The sequence below is a fragment of the Ailuropoda melanoleuca genome, chromosome 12 (assembly GCF_002007445.2).
Source record: "Ailuropoda melanoleuca isolate Jingjing chromosome 12, ASM200744v2, whole genome shotgun sequence".
NCBI classification, from domain to species: domain Eukaryota; kingdom Metazoa; phylum Chordata; class Mammalia; order Carnivora; family Ursidae; genus Ailuropoda; species Ailuropoda melanoleuca.
This window is the reverse complement of record NC_048229.1, coordinates 24776926-24798200: the sequence shown is the minus strand read 5'-3', so window position 1 is coordinate 24798200 and position 21275 is coordinate 24776926. Positions and strand designations below refer to the sequence as shown.

The 21275-nt window shown below is 43.1% G+C and overlaps 1 long non-coding RNA gene and 1 pseudogene across 2 annotated transcripts; both read left to right on the top strand.

Annotated features, from left to right (window-relative positions):
- The first annotated feature begins 3544 nt into the window (after window positions 1-3544).
- LOC100484628 lies at window positions 3545-10966 on the top strand (annotated as a pseudogene).
- Window positions 3547-18635, top strand: LOC117795057. Of its 2 annotated transcripts, none has more exons than XR_004619206.1 (4): window positions 3547-3798; window positions 14588-14633; window positions 16152-16227; window positions 18580-18635. It is a non-coding gene; the product is annotated as an uncharacterized LOC117795057 (long non-coding RNA). The 2 variants fall into 2 exon arrangements; XR_004619207.1 differs by lacking the exon at window positions 18580-18635 and adding an exon at window positions 18072-18095.
- The last annotated feature ends 2640 nt before the right edge of the window (window positions 18636-21275 follow it).

Below are 21275 nucleotides of genomic sequence, written 5' to 3'. Positions count from 1 at the left end.
ATGGGCTGTAGGTAGTAAGAACTGATTCTTTGTCCTTCAGGGCAGCCAGGAGTGCCTGAGGAATGTCACATACATCCCATGGGGGGAGTTGTAGGGTGTCAGCTTCTGCTTTGTCCTCAGCTTGCCTTCCGTTCCCTCATCACACCTGACCATCTCTCCAAGTGGTGGGCTCCCTCTCCAGGGCGTCCTGGTCAGCCTCAGAGGGGCTGGGACCACGAGCAACCATGGGAAGGATGCGGGTTGGGGTGGGGGCAGCCAGGACCCTTAGGAGGGGTCGGGGAGGCCTGTGAGGTGAACGTGCCGCCTGTCCCCAGAGGGAGGGGTGCGAGTGATCCTCCCCAAGGGCTACTAGAAAACACCGAGCCCTGCGCACGGGTCTCCCTTTCAGCACAGGCCTCGGCCAGCCTGCAGCGGTGCCCCTCAGGGAGGTGCGTGGCTCGGTGGCTGGAGACCTCCTGAAATCCCAGTCACCAGAGGCACGTTGAGAAGTATCGCTTCACATCCTGGGTGCCTGGGGATCCGGGAGCCAGAGGATAATTACCCTTTCCTGTCAGGATCGCGGTGGGAGAGCGGTATCCCGAGTGTATTGTTGAGTTGGGGACAGGGTCGGCACTTTGAGAGGCAGACTTGGCTGCACTCCGAAGGAAGGGGCAACACAGACCAGCGCGGAGCAGGGCACTGAACGCCAAGACAGGGAGCATTCCCAGATGGTGCAGACAGTCACATCGCAGTAAGCAAGCCAGGTGGTAAGTGCTCAGTCAAAGGCATCTCTTGGGGACTTTCCCCAGAGTTCAGAATCGTCCCATCCCCCTGGCCAAATGGAGGAGTAATTCCCCTTGTGGAGTCTTTAAGGATCACTCCAACATGGCAGCAGAAATTATACTTGGAGAGGCTTATGAAATTAAAGAATTGATTATACTCACAGGTCCTAGAAGAAGGAGGCCAGATGCAGACTCAGGGCCAGATGGGAGGAGAGCCCAGGAAGCTGGTTCATCCAAGCAGGAGGGGAGCAGAGAGAGACAGAAACACAGACCAAAGACAGACCAACAGGAGTCAGAGACAGGAGAAAGCAAGGAGGGGAACTTGTGGCAGTGCCAGCCTTATCACACTGGTGCATTTGGTCACCTGGTGTTCACAGCCTGTTTGTGGGGACATTGAAGCATCAGGAAAATACGAAGTTTAAAAATTTTAGCGTACTGAATGTATGTGTGTGTTGTTTGATTATCTTATGGACCATGTTGTGTTTGGTGTCTCTAATAGTGTGTCTAAAAATAGTAAATGATAAGCATGAGACTGAAAACCTCCACCTTCTTTTTTTTATTTGTGGGTTCAGGATCTCTTTATTATGCCTGTGACATTACATTTCTAGTAAATATCTGTGGCCGATGCAAAGTAGATTAAACTTCATCTCCTATTTAGAGAAATAGAAGTCATGTTCAATAAAAAGTGATACAAGGGTTGCAAAAGTTGGAGAGCAGGAATGACCAGGAATTGTACATACGTTAAGGCCTGCATGTGACCCCAACATGTAACCAGACCTAAAAGTGCCTTGATAGACTCTGAACTCAGCACTTGCTTTGAATCTGTTGAATTTGTTGGGATTCTTAAAGCTTTCACCCCTCTCAGCCTTTGATTAGTGATAACTTAGTCTGTCTAACTGCTTAAGTCCCAGCCAGAAAAACTGTGGAGTGGGCATTTTCCTATTATTGTCCCTCAAAGAGAGATGCCCCCAGCTTAGTTCCTACTTGTGCCTGCACAAGGAAATGAGATAGGACTTCATTTGTCCATGAACAACTGCAGTTCTTCAACAGCATGTTAATCTAGGATTCACTGAGATTCACAGAATATTTGTAGACTCAATTCACCTTTTTTATTTTTAAATTTTTTCGATGACTTTCATCTTACATAAATTGTACATTTTTACTTACTCTCATTTAATTGAGTTATTTTTAGCTTCTAGTTTTGGTGTTGCTTACTAAGTATTTGCTATAACTCCTGGAAGAAATACACACATTTCTAAGTGGTTTATTTATGTGCTCAATACACACTTGTTAGAGCAGTGAGTTAACATGACACCTCACATTCCCTGTTTATGTTTACTCTTCCAGTTACTCTAATGTCCTCTTCAAGGAGGACAAGCTGATATTGTTCAATGTGCTCATGAATGAAAAAGAATCACCTTTTGGAGACAATATCCACAGTTACCAAGGTTCCAACACAGGCAACATGCTCACTGGATTCTCTCGTGCCTAAATGACTTCTCAAATTCACTGAGGTCTTAAATTTTTTCACCCTTTCCTGATGTTTTCCCAGAGCCTCCTGCCACTATCTTTACCGAACTACATAAACATTATGAATAACTCTGTCATTTCTATTTCACTACTGTCTTTCTGAGATAATCTGAGCTCCCCTTGCAGAACTTTCCCTTCAGTAACAGCAGAAATGATCATTTCCCAGCAAGCTGATGAGACCATGCAGTTCAGGTGCTCCCTTCCTCTTGAGTGAATATTCAGATACCCCTTTAATATTGGGGTTCTGATGCTACTTTTGCACTTGTGCTGCCAGTGTGAAAACTGTAGCCCCTGTCCCTTACCAAAATAGCATTGTTGGGGCATCTGCGTGGCTCAGTCGATCATGCATCTGCCTTCCGCTCAGGTCATGATCTCAGGGTCCTGGGATTGAGCCCCATCTCAGGCTCTCTGCTCAGTGGAAAGTCTGCTTCTCCCTCTCCCTCTGTGCTTGCTCTCTCAAATAAATAAATAAATAAATAAATAAATAAATAAATAAAATCTTTTTTTAAAAATAGCGTTTGTTTAGTTTCCTTTCCATTTGAGATACATGTCAGATTCCTGAAAGGAGTGGGATATCTTGGAATATGGGGAAAGAAATATCCTATGGATTAAACTGTTCTTCAGTGGGTAAGACACAATCACAATGTGTAGGCGGGAGAGACGTTTTCTGCGGGAACCAGAGGCAAAGCTTCACCCTTGTGCAGTCGCTTCAGGGCAGCCCCACATCCCTCTTCTATCTTTCTGTCATGAACCTATCTAGAGTCTTTTCCTCTTGTTCCTGACCGAACATACTGAAACTGACAAAACTCACTTCTAACTCTTGAGGTTTCATGCATGTGAAGAACAATAAGACGATGTTTATTAGTTTACAGCTAAGAATGTACATATTTTATGTCTAAATGACTTTATGGAATGATATGTCCATTTGTATCAGCGTTTGGGGGCACCTAAAATAACTATTCTCTGGGAGCCCGCTGAGCTTCATGGGGTCTGAAATCATGTTTCTAAGAACTTTTGATCGGTTGGAGACAGCACTCCCTATAAATCTGCGTAAATCCCTCAAGGAAGCCTCCGGAACCTTATTAGACCCTTCGCAGAACCTCTGAGCCTTTGGGACGGTTCTGCTAGAGAGCCTGTTCGCTACCCCCTCTACTACATTACCCAGAGGGCGCCGCGCCGAGAGGCTGCGGGTTGAGCCAATGAAGGACCAAGGTAAGAGCTCTTCTGTGCGTTTAACAGCGCTTCGGGCGGGACTTCCGGCGTCCTCCTTGTGGCGGTGGTTTTGGGTGTTGCTGGGTATGTTCCGGCACCGTCAGCCGGGATCGGGACTCTGGTGACGGGACCGAGAAGGCTTAGTAAGGAGAGGCGCTGTCCCCGCCGTACAGACGGGTCCATGGCTGGCGATGCCGCCCGGGCTGCCCGGGGCCGGGACAGGGACCGTCGGCCCGGGTGTCCGCTCCGCCCACCGAATCCGATGGCGGCCACTGCGCCCACGGACCCGGCTTAGGTAAACGCTCGTCCCCCGGCCCTCCCCGCCGTCCCCCACCCAGACCCGAGCGCGGGGCGCCTGCTCGCGTCCCTGCGGCCCAGGCACCGGTGTCCGGGACAGGGAGGCGCCGGCGGGCCGGGTCCCGTGTGTGAGCGCCGGCGTGCTGGCTGCGGGAGCGGGCTCCGGGCTGAGAGGCCGGCTGGGACAGAGGCTGGAGGGGGCCTGAGACGGGAGGATTCTGCCCTCAGGCGACAGAGCGTGAGGCGGAGTCACGCCTGGACTGGCGGGCCGAGGTGTGGTTCCTCTGTCCCGAGGGCCCTGGGAGCCGTGGATGGTTGTGAAGAGAAGAGGGATACAGTCTGATTTAGGGTTTTAAATGTTTTCCAGGGGCTGCTCAGAGGGAGAACAGACTGGACGGGGGGTGATGAGGACAGTGAGGCACTGGCAGGTTGAGTCCAAATCACAGAACGGGGAAGAGGGAGTACTGAGAATTGAAATACAGAGTTTATTTAGCCTTTCAGCCCGAGGTCTGGCCTCCAGGGTTGGGTAGAGGTACGGGGGAGGTTCGAGCCCTTTGAAATATGCCATGGTCCCCCTGCTTCTGCGCATAGGTCCCCGAGGCTGAAGTAGCACTTAAGGAACCTACACATTGAAGTGGAGGGTGTCCCTCCCTTCGCTGGTTTGGATCCCACCCATATCAAGTTTGAGATTGTGGTGTCCTGGGACTCTTCACCTGCTTTTCTGACAGCCGTTTTGGTTTGGGGATCTGAGAGAGATCCCAAGGCCAGGGAGTAATCTCCTGGACTTGTTTTGAGTCCAGGCTGAGGGTTATATGTTGTTCTTATTTCTGGCCACCATTGGAAAGAGGTGTAGAGGCTTATCCCAGAAACAGGTACAAGCATGTGCAAATGTTTGTTAGTGTGGGAACAGGGCACAGCATGTCTTCTTTCTCTTAGGAACAAAGAGCAGAGGGACTGGAGTTAGTTTTGGAAGTGGCTGCCTGAGAAGTTGGGCAACTCTAATGGACGTATCGGGAGATTTGGAACAGAGGAGGAAGATGGTCTTACCCAGGTCTAAATAGGCTCCATCTGGTTGTAGAGTGGAAAACAGACTTTGGGATTGAGGGAGGAGGAAGGCTGACCAGGGAAGAGGCTATTGTGATAGTCCAGGTGAGTGTTCATGGACCAGATTGTTGGCTGTGGAGGTGGGAGAAGTGGTTGGATTCTGGATCTGTTTTTCAAGAAGGTCTGATTCTGAGGGTGAGAGAGAGGAAGGAGTCAGAGATGACAGTAAAGTTTTGGTCTTAGCAGCAGGAAGGGTGGAAGTTAAAGTTAGATCAAGAGATGGGAAAATCAGTAGTAGGAGTGGTAGCCACTGGGGATATCAGGAGCTTTGTTTTTGGCCATGTTAAGATTCTGAGATACTTCAGAGAACAAATGAGTAGTGGCATCAAGTGGGCAGCTGGACACAGGTCTGGAAATCTGGAGTGGGGCTTAGGATGGAGGCATCTGAAAGTAGTGGCTAGTATGTGCATCAGGGTGGAGCTGTGGAACATATTTAGAAAGTGAAATTCAGCTCATGGCAGTAATGTTATTAGTGGGCTAGAAAGAAGAGTACGAGTTCCAAGGGCTGGATCTTTTGCTGAGGCATCTGGTTGGGGATTATGGGTATCATAAATACGGATGGCAAGAAGTAACCACAAAGGGAGTATGTGGGGATGCTGGTCTTTGGCAGGTGGCCAAGACTTCCAAGGGAAGAGTGGATGTAAGATAGGGGAGAAGAACTACGTGAGATAAGATGGTTTTGCTATAATTTTTTGGTGAGCTTTGGTGGGTTCTGGGGTATTTGCTGGTGGGTAGGGTCTGGGGCAAATGTGGTCAGTGTGAGAATCACTGTGCTTGGTATGGGTACCCGTGTGGCTGAGTTTTGAATGAGGGTTAGATGGAAAGAGGAGGGTTGTGGCTGCTGCAGGGACAGCAAGTGCAGCACAGAAGTGAGAGAGGGTCATGGGTATCTGAAATTCACATATGGTTCCATGTGACTAATGTTGAAGAAAGGATTAGAGACACGCAGAAGCGGCATCCAGGGCTACCCCTGGTGTTGGGATCCATCAGAGGTCTGGAGTAGTACTGGATCCTGTTTGAATTTGCCAAGTTCTCTCTGGATGCCATGTACCAGGTAGCATGGAGCAAGTCCAGGGAGATGCATATAGTGTGGGGAGTTGGCAGTGGCTGTGGGGATGCAGCTGTGGGGGCTGAGGATTTGAGAGGTGTATGTGGAGAGAGAGAGTGTGAATTGATGGTCTTGGGCCCTGGTACTGGAGACTTCAGGGTGATGAGTGACCCCAAATTTTATTGTGAGGCATGATATGGAGGACTCCAGGGAAATTGTCTGGCAGGAAGAGATGCAGCCCTGTCATGCAGTTCCTGAATGTAGATGGTGTCACTCTGCCTACTTGCCTGCAGTTGCTGAGAGCTGGGCACGTTGATTAATAGCACCATGAGGAAAAAGCAGTACCAGTGGCATCAGGTCCTGGTTTCTCCTCTGAGATGGGGAGCTTGGGAAGGGGTTGGGCATGGGGTAGATGTGTGGGGGTGGATTGTGGGTCCTCAGGAGGGAGACTGTGGTTTCATCTATCCCCAACATGACAGGACAATGTGACTTTGGAGGATGTGGCTGTGTACTTCTCCTGGGAGGAATGGGGTCTCCTTGACGAGGCTCAGAGACGCCTGTACCATGATGTGATGCTGGAGAACTTGGCACTGATAACCTCTCTGGGTAAGGCCCTCACGCCCACCACAGTGCCTTGGGTGGGAACTTTGCCTTTCTGTTTTTCACTAGGGGCTGCTCTGTCCTTCCATCCAGACCATGGGCACTACGTCCTTTCCTAGTTCCCTGGGTAGGTGCTGTTGTTGCTGGGACTGGATTGTTTGCACCTCCCTCTTCTCTCCCTGCTACCTCAACGCCTGCTGCCCTGAGGTCTAGTAGCAAAGGATTCTAGGTAATCCTTCTAGGTAGTCTTGGCAATCAGCTGGATGGGTCCCACCTTGCTTGCCCCCTCCCTGGCTGGGTGACTTCTGCAGACCCATGGTACCTACTTACCAGGTTTTGCTCCCTTTTTCTGATAGTTCTACATGTCTGCATGTGCTAGGAATTGCCATCACTGACATGGACACTACTTACATGCACTATGAGCTGTTCTTGGAGACCTTTGTGTGAGGTTCTTTTTATAACGTTTAGTTTTTTGTGATTTGTCATGTGGGCTGGTACTGGCCACTTACATGTCCTGTCTTTCCTTTAGGACTTAAATTATCCAAGTCCCATGTAGTTGCTCAGTGTGGGTTATTGGGGAGACTTCTGGGCACGTCACAGAACGATATCAGTCCTGCGATGGCAGGAGGGGCTAGACCTGTCCCTGCTGATTGGCAGCTGAAACAGGACATGATATCAGCGCTGTGCTCACATAATACCAGGAACTTGTTCAGACTAGTGTTTTGGTGCCATTTCCAATGGCCACACCTCATTTTCACCTTTTCTTCCCTATTCTTGATACTTAACTAGTTTGTCATTTTTACTCTGACCTGTAGTGCCTGGCTGCTGGCCACTTCCCTGCATCTGTTAGTTGCCCATTCCTTTCCTCTGCTGCCTTTGCAGTGTTCCCAGCATTGGCTCATTCATAATAGCTGGTGAGTGCATATCCTCAGTAGTCTTTGAACACCAGCTACTCACTAGCAATAATTTTTCTGTTCCTGGACGAAAACTTCTTCATAATACTCATATGTGAGCAACACCCTTCCTGGAGGTCATTCTCAGGGGAGTAAGTCAGAAACTCTGCCTGCTTCTCCTTACTGTGCTGTGTCCCGTTCCTAACTTCTTTCATCTTGTGAGGCCTCCCTACTTCTTGAAGGAGCCTTTTAGAATCCTAGGACTGCAGAGCAGCATCTTCCTCATCTTGTCTCCCAGCTTCTTCATCCTGAGAACAGTCTCGGGTATTCATTCTTTGGTATGTCAGCCACATATTTATAATGTGGCTGCCCCCTGTCCCCAGAGACAACATGTACTTTAGCATTTCTGTGTTTTCAGATTGTTCACATGGCATAGAGAATGAGGAACCATCTACTGGACAGAATGTTTCTCTGGGAAGAAGGCCACAAATCAGGACTTCAGAGCTAAATCCATCCACGCAGAAGGTTCATCTCTGTGAGATGTGTGTTCCTCTCATGAAAGATATTTCGTACCTGGCTAAGCATCAAGGAACACATTCTGGGCAAAAATCGTACACATGTATGGCATGTGGGAAACAATTCTGTTTCAGTGTAAATCTTCACCAACACCAGAATGAGCACAGTGGGAGAAAACCCAATGGACTGGACAGGGCTTCCTTTGTGGAGACCTATAGAAGTGATTCATTAGGGAAGCCTTTCACCTGTGAGAAGGTTGAAAAGGACTTCTTGGCCAGTTTGGGACTTCTCCAGCATCAGGCCACTCCCAAAGCCGTACTGAGTATACACAGCAGCATTAAGTATGGGGTGTCCTTTCACAGTGGAAAAAGTTCTTACAAATGTGAATGTGGAAAAGCCTTCTGTCGCAAACGTACACTTGTTCAGCACCGAAGAATTCACGCTGGAGAAGGACTGTTTGAGTGCAGTGAATGTGGGAAAACCTTCAGCTACAAGCATACATTTGTTCAGCATCAGACAGTCCACACTGGAGAAAAGCCTTTTGAGTGCAGTGAATGTGGAAAGGCCTTCAGATTCAAATATAAACTTGTTCAGCACCAGCGTACTCACACTGGAGAAAGGCCTTATGTGTGTAGTGAATGTGGGAAAGCTTTTGGATGCAAATCCAAACTTGTTTGGCACCAGAGAATTCACACTGGAGCAAGGCCTTATGAGTGTGCTGACTGTGGCAAATTCTTTAGACAAAGTTCCAGCCTCGTTCAGCATCAGAGAATTCACACTGGAGCAAGACCTTATGAATGTGATAAATGTGGGAAGTCTTTTAGCCAAAGCTCTATCCTCATTCAGCACTGGAGGGTTCACACTGGAGAAAGGCCATATGAGTGCAGTGAATGTGGGAAGTCCTTTAGACAAAGCTCCAGCCTCATTCAGCACCGGAGAGTTCACACGGGAGCAAGGCCTTATGAGTGTAGTGAATGTGGGAAATCATTCAGCCAAAGTTTTAGCCTCATTCTTCATCGGAGAATTCAACTGGAGAAAGGCCTTATGAATGCAGTGAATGTGGGAAACCCTTTAGCCAAAACTATAGCCTCATTCAGCACCATAAACTTCACACTAGAAAAAGGCCTCAGGAGTACAGCCAACGTGAGAAAGTTTTCAGTTAATAGTCTGCTCTGATACAATACCAAAAATTTCACGACTCACCTAAGTTTTATGAGTCAGCAGATGTGGAAAAACCTTCAGCCAAGATCTAAACCCATTCAGCATGAAAAAGAAATTCCATATCAGATAATGGCCTTAAACCTGCAGGGAATATGCCATGTCTTTGTTCAGTGTGACAGCACTAGAGAGCCTTTGTGAGGAGCCATCCACCGTGCATTCCAGTTCTAAGAAGTTTTCAGGAGCTGCATTTCATATTCTGACCTGCTCAGACCTTGCCGGAATTCTTTTTTCACTGCCAGTGGTCGCAGAAGTTATCTCACCTCTGACGCCTAGCAGGTCCTCCTCATGGCATGCGTGTCACCTTAGCATGCTCAGAGAAGATAGATGTTCATGCTCTCTCCCATTCTCTAATGGAAATTATAGTGTGAACCCCTGGGGTGGGAGGTTCCCATTCCCTTCTCTCTGACTAGTTATGGCATGGACCTGATCCACTTTTCCCCAAAGAACCCAGTCTAGGAACCACTGATACTTTGGAAGTTTTCCCTTCTTCATGGCACTGTTGGTCTTATCCAATACTTTTTATGGATTTTCCAGCCTCCAAGTCACCGATGTGGGACCTGTCTGCCTCACATTTGCTCTGAATTGTGCAATAATAAATGTCTTATTAAGTCACATTTAATCTTAAGATTTTTATTCATTGTGTGGGGTGGGTTGAAAACAGTTGGGCTCTGCCATTGTGGAGAGATGGACACCTTTCTTGAGGACCTCAAGGGGATAGTGTAATGTCAGAGACTACCTCTCATTATAGTTTTTATCTAATCAGCATTCCTATCTGGTTTTAAAAAGAAGAATTATTTGGTGTTTGTCCCCAGTTCCTGGTACAGAGCTTCTAAAACCCTTGGAATTTCCTGGATAAGAGGCTTTTGTATGATTGTGAAATGGCTCAAGATGGAGGCCAATAAAGGAACTTCAGGATGGGAGCTGGTCACCAGACATTAGAGAGTTCTAACTTTAAGCCCCACCCTTGACATCTGGGGAGGGGAAGGAGCTAGAGATTGAGTTCATTCACCAAAGGCCAATGATTTAGTCAGCCATACCTATGTAATGACACCTTGATAAAAACCCCTAAACAGTAGGGCTTAACACCAGCCAGCTGGGGGGGCGGGGTGCGCACTGTTTCCACTGTGATAAAGGTTCTTGCTCTTGGGGTTCTTTTGGAACTCACCCTGTCTACCTCTTCATGTCTGTTGATTTGTGTCCTTTATAATAAACTAATAGTATAGCATTTTCCTGAGTTCTGTGAGTTACTCTAGCAAATTATTAAACCTGAGTGGGCACTCAAGGCAACTCCAAATTTGTAGTCACTCTCTTAGAAGTGCGGGTAGTCGAGGGACCCCATTTGTGGCCGGTATCTGAAGAGATAGTTGTAGGACTGAGTCCTTAACCTGTGGGGTCTGTGCTAACTCCCAAGTAGCTAGTGCCAGAATTGAACTGAACACTCAGTTGGTAACAGAAAAGGCCATATACTGCAGAAGGTCTTCTAGGAAAGACTACAGGTATTTGTGGTCCTAATTTGTGGCTTCGATGCCAGGACTTTTGTAGGCCCAAAGATCACCCTGAGGAGGGTACAGTTGTGACAACAGTGCTTTTGGAAAAGGCTAGGACATGATTGTTTCTCCCAGTTAATGGTGATGGAAATCAGCACTTCAGTTATGCTTGAATGTGATGTTATTAAGGCCTGATTGTCTAAAATGAATTAGGAAAATAACAAAGTGCTTAATTTTTCTCTGACTGAAATTATTGAGATACTGGAGTATTAAAACCAGGGTTTTTTTGTTTTTTTCTTTTTTTAAAGATTATTTATTTATTTATTTGACAGAGATAGAGACAGCCAGCGAGAGAGGGAACACAAGCAGGGGGAGTGGGAGAGGAAGAAGCAGGCTCCCAGCGGAGGAGCCCAATGTGGGACTCGATCCCGGGATTCCGGGATCACGCCCTGAGCTGAAGGCAGACGCCTAACGACTGTGCTACCCAGGCGCCCCAGGTGTTTGTTGTTTATACCCCAAATCTGCCATCTTTGATCTGACATCCAGATGCTGAGGGCTTCTTGAAGTCTTATTTTTGCTTTGTACGTTAACCCACTTCAATTCCTATAGGGACTCAGTAGCATCTTCATGATGTGTCGTAGGCTATTTGTAGCAGAATACATAATTCCTATTTATGATTCTAGTGGGAACTTTCCTTACAGCAAAACCACTAGATCCAAACAATTAGGGAAGTGTACTTGCACCTTACCCCAATAACCCTTGGCCCAGTGGCACATGGCTGCCATTTATAGCATGAAGCATAAACTGGTCGCAGATAGAGGGGAAAACCAGATCCACCATCTGGGGTCACAAACACGTTCTCTAGAGCCACGTAACTCCCTGGATTCAATTACTGCTCTAACATTCCACTGTTGCCATTGGCCAAAAAAGACTCCGTATTTTAATCACTATTTGGGCTTGTTGCCACCACCTTCAAACCTCACATCATTTACTTGGAGAATCCAGACTTCTCTATTCTGAATTGTCCTTATAATTATAAAGAGGTCAGTCCATCTACTCGAAGAGCTGTCATTACTGATCTGTCACTTAAAAGCTTCCCAAATCCTAGTCAAGGACCTTACCTGAATCCTCCAGCTGTCCTCTACTCCCACAGCCCCTTCACTCTCCTTTACTTGCCTGTCCATCTTGGTGTTCCTAGCTCAATGTAGTCACTAAAATCTCAAGAATGCCAAATGTATTTTTTACTTTATAAAGTTCCTCCAGTATTACTTTTGTCTATCTTAACAGTCTGCCACCTTTATACAGAGAATAGAAGATGATTATTTAATATTGTTTGACAACATCCTCTGCCTCCTGAATCTAAAACAAATCTCTTATGGGCTCCCTGTGTAAAATGGAAATGATGCCCCCCCTCAATTTAGCATCAATCCCTCCATCCCACCTATGACTTTCCCATATCTTAGCTTCTGAGGGGTTTTGTTCTTCATTTATTAAATCTCTTTACTGATAAACCACCCATCCCTGATCTTCAGCTTCTTAATCTCCTTGACAAAAAACATCAATATAGTTGTGTACTTCACAAAATAACTACCCTTCGCTCTGAGCTAGTACATTTTTTTTTCTACCATTGCTTTCCCTCACCCTTTATTGCTAAACTTTTACAAGCATTTTCTCTCCTTTTGTTTCTATTACTTCAATTCCTATGTAGTTCTCATTTATATGAAAGTTTCTGTCTTCACAACTCCATCACCATTAATGAACTTAAAAACACAAAAAGTACATCTAAAATTTTCCTTTAAGTTTCTTTCAGCAGCTTTTACAGCATGGGGTTTTATTGTTGTTGTTGTTGTTACTGTTGTTTTGTATTCTTAACTGAATATGCTGGCTTAAAAAAAAAAAGCATTCTCTTAGTATTATAATGAATAAAAGCCCAATCAACAGTTGTTTCTTCACAATCTGTCTGCGTTCTGTTGGTGTTCTTATGCAGTGGCATGGTTGTAAATATCATTATAAGCTCAAAACTTTGAAGTGTGCAGCTCCACATAAAATTCCTGTGATCTCTATGTAATGATCTGCTTGCAACCTGTTCCTGGACATGTAGTAGACATCACAGACTCAACATCTTTAAACTTCTGAGCTTTCTTGAAAAAACTTTTTAAAAATGAATCTTTGGGGGCACCTGGGTGGCTCAGTCGTTAAGCGTCTGCCTTCGGCTCAGGGCGTAATCCTGGCGTTCTGGGATAGAGCCCTGCATCAGGCTTCTCCGCTGGGAGCCTGCTTCTTCCTCTTCCACTCCCCCTGCTTGTGTTCCCTCTCTCGCTGGCTGTCTCTGTCAAATAAATAAATAAAATCTTTTAAAAAAATCAATCAATCTTGGGCGCCTGGGTGGCTCAGTTGGTTAACCGACTGTCTTTGGCTCAGGTCATGATCCTGGAGTGCTAGGATCGAGTCCTGCATTGGGCTCCCTGCTCAGCAGGCAGTCTGATTCTCCCTCTGACCCTCCCCCCTCTCATGCTCTCTCTCTCTCTCTCTCATTCTCTCTCTCTCTCAAACAAACAAATATTTTTTAAAAATAAATCTTGGGGTGCCTGTGTGGCTCAGTCGTTAAGCATCTGCCTTTGGCTCAGGGCGTGATCCTGGCGTTATGGGATCGAGCCCCGCATCAGGCTCCTCCACTGGGAGCCTGCTTCTTCCTCTCCCACTCCCCCTGCTTGTGTTCCCTCTCTCGCTGGCTGTCTCTCTCTCAGTCAAATAAATAAATAAAATCTTTAAAAAATAAAAATAAAAAAATTTTTAAAAATCTTATTTTTTAAGAGAAGTTTTAGGTTCACAGCAAGGTACAGATATTTCCCATATATCCCATGCCCTCCCATATGCATAGTCTCCCTCCTTATCAACATCCCCCTCTACAGCGGTACATTTGTTATAACTGATTATAATTACTTGTTACTTGTTATCGATTACTTGTTATCACCCAAAGACCATGGTTTACATAAAGGTTCATTCTTGGTGTGCATTTTATGGGTTTAGGTAAATTATAATGACTGTCCATCACAATAGTTCATACAAATTAGTTTCACTGCCCTAAAATTTCAATTTCACTGCCCTAAAAATTCTCCACTAATTGTCCCTCCCTCCTGCCTAACCTCTGGCAACTACAGATATTTCTGTTGTCTCCATAGCTTTGTCTTTTCCAGAACATTATGCAGTGTGTAGCCTTTTCAAAATGGCCTCTTTGACTTAGTAATATGCATCTAAGTTTCTTTCTTGTCTTTTCATGACTTGACAGCACTCTAAGTGCTGAATGATATCCTGTTGCTTGGATGTACCACAGTTTATTTATCCATTCACTTACTAAAGGACATTTTGGTTACTTCCAAGTTTTGGCGATTGTGAATAAAGTTGCACCTAAACTTCCATGTGCAGGTTTTTGTGTGGATATGTTTTCAACACCTTTGGGTAAATACCAAGGAAAGGAATTGCTGGATTGCCTGGTAAGCCTATGTTAGTTTTGTAGGAAACTACCAGACTGTCTTCTAAGTGACTGTGGCATTTTGCATCCCCACCAGCAATGAGTGAGAGTTCCTGTTGCTCTGCATCCTCGCCAGCATTTGGTGGTGTCACTGTGAGCTTTCTTTTCACTCTGCTGTGACCATAGCTTTCCCATTCTCAGTTGATATCAACTCCATCCTTCCAGTTGCTGAGACTAAAAATGTCAGGCTCTTTCTTGACTCATTCTTTTTCTCATACCACAGAACCAGTCCTATAGGAAATCTGATTAAGTCTGCTTTCAAAACATTATGAATCTGACGCCTTTTCATCACCATGCCTGCCCTTAGCCTGAGAAGAGCCACCATCCTCTACCTGAATTTCTGCAATCATCTAATTGCTCTTTATCATATGTTTCTTCTTTTCCAGTCTTGTCAACTCTCCAGCCACATGACCCTTTCGAAGTATGAATCAGGTAACATCCATATTTGATCAAAACTCTGGGGGGCGCCTGGGTGGCATAGCGGTTAAGCGTCTGCCTTCGGCTCAGGGCGTGATCCCGGCGTTACGGGATCAAGCCCCACATCAGGCTCCTCTGCTATGAGCCTGCTTCTTCCCTCTCCCACTCCGTGATCCCGGTGTTATGGGATCGAGCCCCACATCAGGCTCCTCTGCTATGAGCCTGCTTCTTCCTCTCCCACTCCCCCTGCTTGTGTTCCCTCTCTCGCTGGCTGTCTCTGTCTCTGTCAAATAAATAAATAAAATCTTTTAAAAAAAAAAAAAACTCTGGAAGCACTCCTCATTTTACTTGGAGAAGATACAAAATTCTTGTAGGACCTTGAGGAGCTTCACAGATCTTTAGCCTGTGTTCCTCTCTGACCACTTTTACNCTCTGGAAGCACTCCTCATTTTACTTGGAGAATATACAAAATTCTTGTAGGACCTTGAGGAGCTTCACAGATCTTTAGCCTGTGTTCCTCTCTGACCACTTTTACACCCTCTGCTTCACTCATCTAGTTGCATGGGTGTAGATACTTGGCTTAGCTTGGCACATGACAACAGCCAATACCTGTGCTTGAATCATATGCTTAAAAATGCCACATGGCTTAATTGATCTTTATTCAACTCTTGCCTGAGGTTTCTATTTGTTTTGAAGTCTCCCTTACTACTCTATTTAATATTGTACCCTCTTATTCCCTGCTTATCCCAACTCCAGCTGACTCCCCTCCAAGGTACCTATGCTCATATAGCATAGTGAATAATTTATTTATTATTCATTATTATCTACTATCTGTCTCAATACAGGTAAGTTCTTTGCTAGCTTCCCCCTTCCTCTCACTTATAGGTCCCCCTATAGATCACTTACACCAAGAATACTGTGTGACACACTTCAGGTGCTTAACATCTGTTTTTTGAAGTGAATAAAAGTTGCCTTGGGAGTGCCTGGCTGGCTCATTTGGTAGAGTGTGACTCTTGATCTTGGGTTGCAGGTTCGAGCTCCATGTTGGGTGCAGAGATTCTGTAAAAATAAAAATCTTAAAAAAAAAAGTTGCCTCCCTTTCCTCATGTTCATTTTTAACACTTTAGCAATTTTTACTTAATGTTTCTTTCTTTTCCTCTGCTTTCAGAAGACAGTTGGGCAGTGCAAGAATCATATTGGTAGGCAAAATCCTCAGGTCGGCCAGAAACACAGACCAGCCTTGAGTGAAGCTTCCTTCTTTCACTTCATACATACATGAGACCAGTGTCATCTGTCATTTCCACCTGATACTTTTTAGACAACTTAGCTTTGTCTTCCCCTTGCTTCCTGCTTTTCTTTCTAAATGAATTAATTAATCACTACTAATAGCTTCCAGTAATTTGTCTGTGTTACAATTTTTTTTCAGAGATAATTTCAACTCTCATCCAGACACTGTCATTGAAATTATAGGTGAAATAATAATCACTTCCCAGCCAAGAGATGAGATCATGATGTCCCAAACTTTTATTTCAGGGACAAGATACCCCCTTTGCACACTTGCTTCAGATGGGACCACAAAATCTGCTGTTTCAGTGGGGAATGACACTTGGTAAGTAGAGCTTCCTTTTAGATAAAGAGAGATTCTTAGAGAAAAATAACATTGCTAAGAAAACATTTTAAGAATTATTATGTGTAAGTTTAATCTTATTTTCCTGAGGTAAGAACATGGACACACAAACATATGCCGAAGGGATATTTTCTGAGGGTTCCAAAGAAATAGGGACCCAATAGCTGATGTCTGTCCTCTGTCTTCTCTGTCATAGTCCTCTCTTAATTTCTGGGGTTAGGGAGCAGGAATCATCAAGTAATACTACTGTGTTAAAAGCTCCATGTGACCTTGACGTTTAACTAGATTTATAAAAGTCCTTTGATATTCCCTGAACCTTAGCAGTTACTTTGAATCTGTTGTGATTTCTGAAGTCATTACCCCTTCTCAACCTCACACTTAACCAACTGAGCCATCCAGCACCCCCCCTCCCTGCCAACATAGTTCCTAATTGTGCCTCTACAGAAAGCAGTTTGCTCAAAGAAATGAGATGGGGATGTCTGGGTGGCTCAGTTGGTTAAGTGTCTGCCTTCGGCTCAGGTCATGATCCCAGGGTCCTGAGATCGAGTTCTGCTTTGGTCTCCTTGCTCAGCAGGGAGCCTGCTTCTCCCTCTGCCTGCTGCTCCTCCTGCTTGTGCACTCTCCCTCTCTGACAAATAAATAAATAAAATCTTTAAAAAAAAAAAAAGACATAAGGTGGGGCTTTATTTGTACACGAATCTCTGTATTTCTTAAAGAACACATGGGACCAGTATTCACAGAACATTTGTACTACATTATTTACCCAAACATTGTTCTTCTCGCTCCTGCTCAATTAAAATATGTAATTATTAAAATTCATTTTTATGATTTATTATAAATTAATCTTTATTATAATTATGATTCAAGGGCAATCCTCCTATCTCTTTCTCTTATTTGGACTTGTTAATCAACTTCTAATGTGTATTTTATTTAACTTCACCTGTGGTTTCCTAAATTTTTCAACTGGTGTTGTAAACCTTCTACCTTTTTCCCAAGAAATATTTTAACAAACTTATATGCATAAAATAAATGTTGTTTTCTTCTTCACTCTCCCACTTCCCTAAGCTCATAGTCACTGGGTTTATGATTTATCAGTTATTGCGTATCTTTCCAGAAATGTTTTGACTCATTAGCATTTACTTTTAACTAATCTGTACTTCACAAAGATTCCAATGTTTCCCAAACTTTAATGTCAGTTACATAATTTATTTTAATTTGATAACGTATTGCCTATTAATGTAAACAACTGAAATACTATTGCAAAAATGAAGACAGCTTTTGTTTGATGAATCCTAATTTAATTCTCTAGAAAACATCTAAAATTTAGAAGGTTACAAAGAATTGCTATTTAATTAAATGTGGATAGGGACCTGAACATTTCTACCTAATAATAATATTTTATAAATATAGAAAGATCCTATTCTTATACCATTATAAAAATTTTCAAACTGAGAAACCATAATTAATTCATTTTATATTTATATTTATCTAGGTGAGGTTATATGAGATTATGTAAAGTGAAGATGTGAACGTAAATTAAATACTTGGCAAATGAGTGTATTTTTACATATAAATGGTATCTCCTTTTATATTTACTATGCATTTGGATGATTTCTAAGAAAAAACATTTAAAAAGTTTTTAAGAAATGCTTATTTATATAACTTTAAATGTTAGAAAATACATGATCATTTATCTCATTGATTAGAGTGGGCATCTAGAATATGATTGCCTCTCCTTTCCATTGTTCTTATGTATAATATTTTCTATTATTTTGTGCTTTATCTTTATATTTAATTTTGTCATGCCTTTCATCTCTTTTTTAAAGATTTTATTTATTTATTTGACAGAGAGAGAGCACAAGCAGGGGGAATGGTAGGCGGAGGGAGAGGGAGAAGCAGGCTCCCTGCTAAGCAAGGAGCCTGATGCAGGGCTTGATCCCAGGACCCCGAGAGTATAACCTGCTGCGGCAAAGGCAGGCGCTCAACAGACTGAGCCACCCAGGCACCCCTCATGCCTTTCATCTTATATAAATTGTACATTCTTACATGTTCCAAAAGTTTAAATTGCTGTAGGATTCTATTTTATGGATTGCTTACTAAGTATTTATCAGAAGGCAATATTTTTATATACACTCCTATATAGTTTGCCTGTTAGATCTAGATTTTTGTATTTATACATGTTTTTATTTTTAAGAAATTTAACTTTATTTTTTCAAATAAGTATGGAAATATTTTAATAATATGTATCTAACAAACTTTTCTTTTCCAGCTGATCTTTAAATTCATTTTTACTCACACTAAGTTTCTCCTATTTTTCTTTTTTTTTTTTTTAAGATTTTATTTATTTATTTGACAGAGATAGAGACAGCTAGCAAGAGAGGGAACACAAGCAGGGGGAGTGGGAGAGGAAGAAGCAGGCTCCTAGCGGAGGAGCCTGATGTGGGGCTCGAACCCATGACGCCGGGATCACGCCCTGAGCCGAAGGCAGACGCTTAACCGCTGTGCCACCCAGGCGCCCCAGTTTCTCCTATTTTTCATACCTGTAAATCTTCATCTATTTTATATACAAAAGACTTACCCAATTTTATCTATATTTGTCTGCCTACCTCCCTACATGTCAAATACTTTGCAACATTTTATAGCTCTGTTTACAATCTGTTAATAACCTTGATTTTACTCTCTGGCTATTGACTAAAACCAAGCTGTAATTGCATTTTTTTCAATAACCAAGAGAATTAACCCCCTCATTAAACAATTTCATTTGGGATGCCTGGCTGGCTGAGTTGAAAGAGGATGCTACTCTTGATCTCAGAGTTGTGAGTTTGAGCCCCATGTTGGGTGGAAATTACTTAAAAATAAAATGTTTGGGGGGGTGGGGGGACAGGCTAGCCCGGTGATGGGTATTAAGGAGGGCACGTGTTGCATGGAGCACTGGGTGTTATATGCAAACAATGAATCATGGAACACTACCTCAAAAACCAATGATGTACTGTATGGTGTCTAACATAACATAATAAAAAATTAAAAAAAAAAAAATCTTTAAATAAAATCCTTTAAAAAATAAACAATTTCATTTGTTTTTCTTCTTTTTCACTAGCACAGGAAACTTGTATACATTATTATTTGGTTATAAGTTAGGTTGTTTAAGCATACATTTATTCATTTTATGGATTCATTTGCTAATGTTAAAGTGCCCCATTTGGGACCATGGCTTATCTCTGCTTTATTTAGATCTTTTTAAAAAATTCATGCATTTTCTTTCAGTGTTTCTTCCACATTTCTATAATTTTATTATCAAATTATATAAATAAGCATATCTTTCATACCATTTTGTGCTTACATTTTTAAATACAACACTGTCTCGAGAGACAAAAATGAAAATTATTACTTCTTTAAATGTAGCATTTGTGTATATTCTAAACACTAGTATTAATAATAATTTATTTTATTAATTGTATTTAGCCATTATGGTCCTGCATCCTCTCTGAATGTTATACATGTTATTTTATGATTTCCAGAAATACATCCAGGATTATATTTCGTCTTATTGACAGACTATGCCTGAAATATATTAAGCAAAAAATGGTGGTGTACAGCATTGTGGTCTTATTTCAGAAAAAATTGTAATAATATTTAACCACTATAAAACAAAAATAAAAAAGAAAGGCAAAAACCCCCCAATACCCAGTAATTTTGGAAAACTTAAAGTTGTGCTTGAGGTAGTATCTCCTTAATGTACTGCATCTTTATTTATTGCCGAGGCCCGTGACTGGAAGCTCAGATGATACTCCTAAACAATAGATACATTTTGCTTGCCCCTGTAGTGTTTTGATTGGAAATTTGTTTTTATGAAAATTGAGAATATTGCAGAAACCAACCTGGGTTTGTTGATATGGCCATACAAGTTAAAAATTGGTCAGAGCTGGGAAGTACCCACCCACCTGGATGGGTCTTGTATGTTTCACTTTGCAAACTCTACCTCTATGGCTGGCTTTCCTTTTATCACTTTCCTCTCCTCCTCATGAAGACATTTAAATTGTTGGTGCTGACTTAGGAAAAATACTAAGAACAAGAGTAATATAAATAGATTTCAATGAACTCATATCTGAAAATGACAGGGTAAATATGCAAAATAAAGTATGGTGCTGTAGACAATAAAAGAACAAAATTACGACAAACAGAATAAACAGTATTTGTTAGTTATTGCAACAAATACTTTCCAACTTTAATCTAGACCTTTTCAAACATCTACAAGAGAAAAGTCGGTAATGATATGAACCACATGAATCCATCACATGGTTACAACTGAAACCACCCAAGACCACACTCATTTCATCTGTGAACCTACCCCATCTTTCCTCCAGCAAAAATGCATAGGTCCTTGTATTGCTTTCTGGACCCATCCATTATGACATTCATCCTGGTCCTGTCACCTATGGGATTCCACAGTCATTAATGAATATTTCCTCCATTTAGGTGCTGTTTCACTTCTGTTTCCCTTTTTGTTATCAGGTTGAAACTTCTACAAAAAGAGAAAGTTTAGATGGCAGAAAAGATCTGAATCCTTTCTCTTTATTTTCCCTTTTAGAATGTGTTGATTTTGGCAGGCTCTGTGGCACAATGGATAGCTCAATGGACTTCTAGAATGTGTTGATTTGGTCTTCTATCGTCCTCCAAATGTAGTCATTTTTTTTTAAGTAGTGATAAAAATGCACCTTTAAAACATGTTTATTTGTTTTAATTTGTCACAATTACTATTTGATGCTGAAAGTGTCCCACACTTTGTCATTGGGAATCCTTCCTGTCAACTCTTGCATTCTTCTTTTTTTTCTTTTAAAGAATTTATGTATTTATTTATTTATTATTTATTTATTTGTTTGAGAGAGAGAGAGAGTGAGTGAGAGAGAGAGAAGGAGCAGGGGGAGGGGCAGAAGGAGGGGGAGAAGCAGATTTCCTGCTGAGCAGGAGCTCAATGCAGGGCTCCATCCCAAGATCCCGGGATCATGACGTGAGGAGCTGAAGGCAGGCCT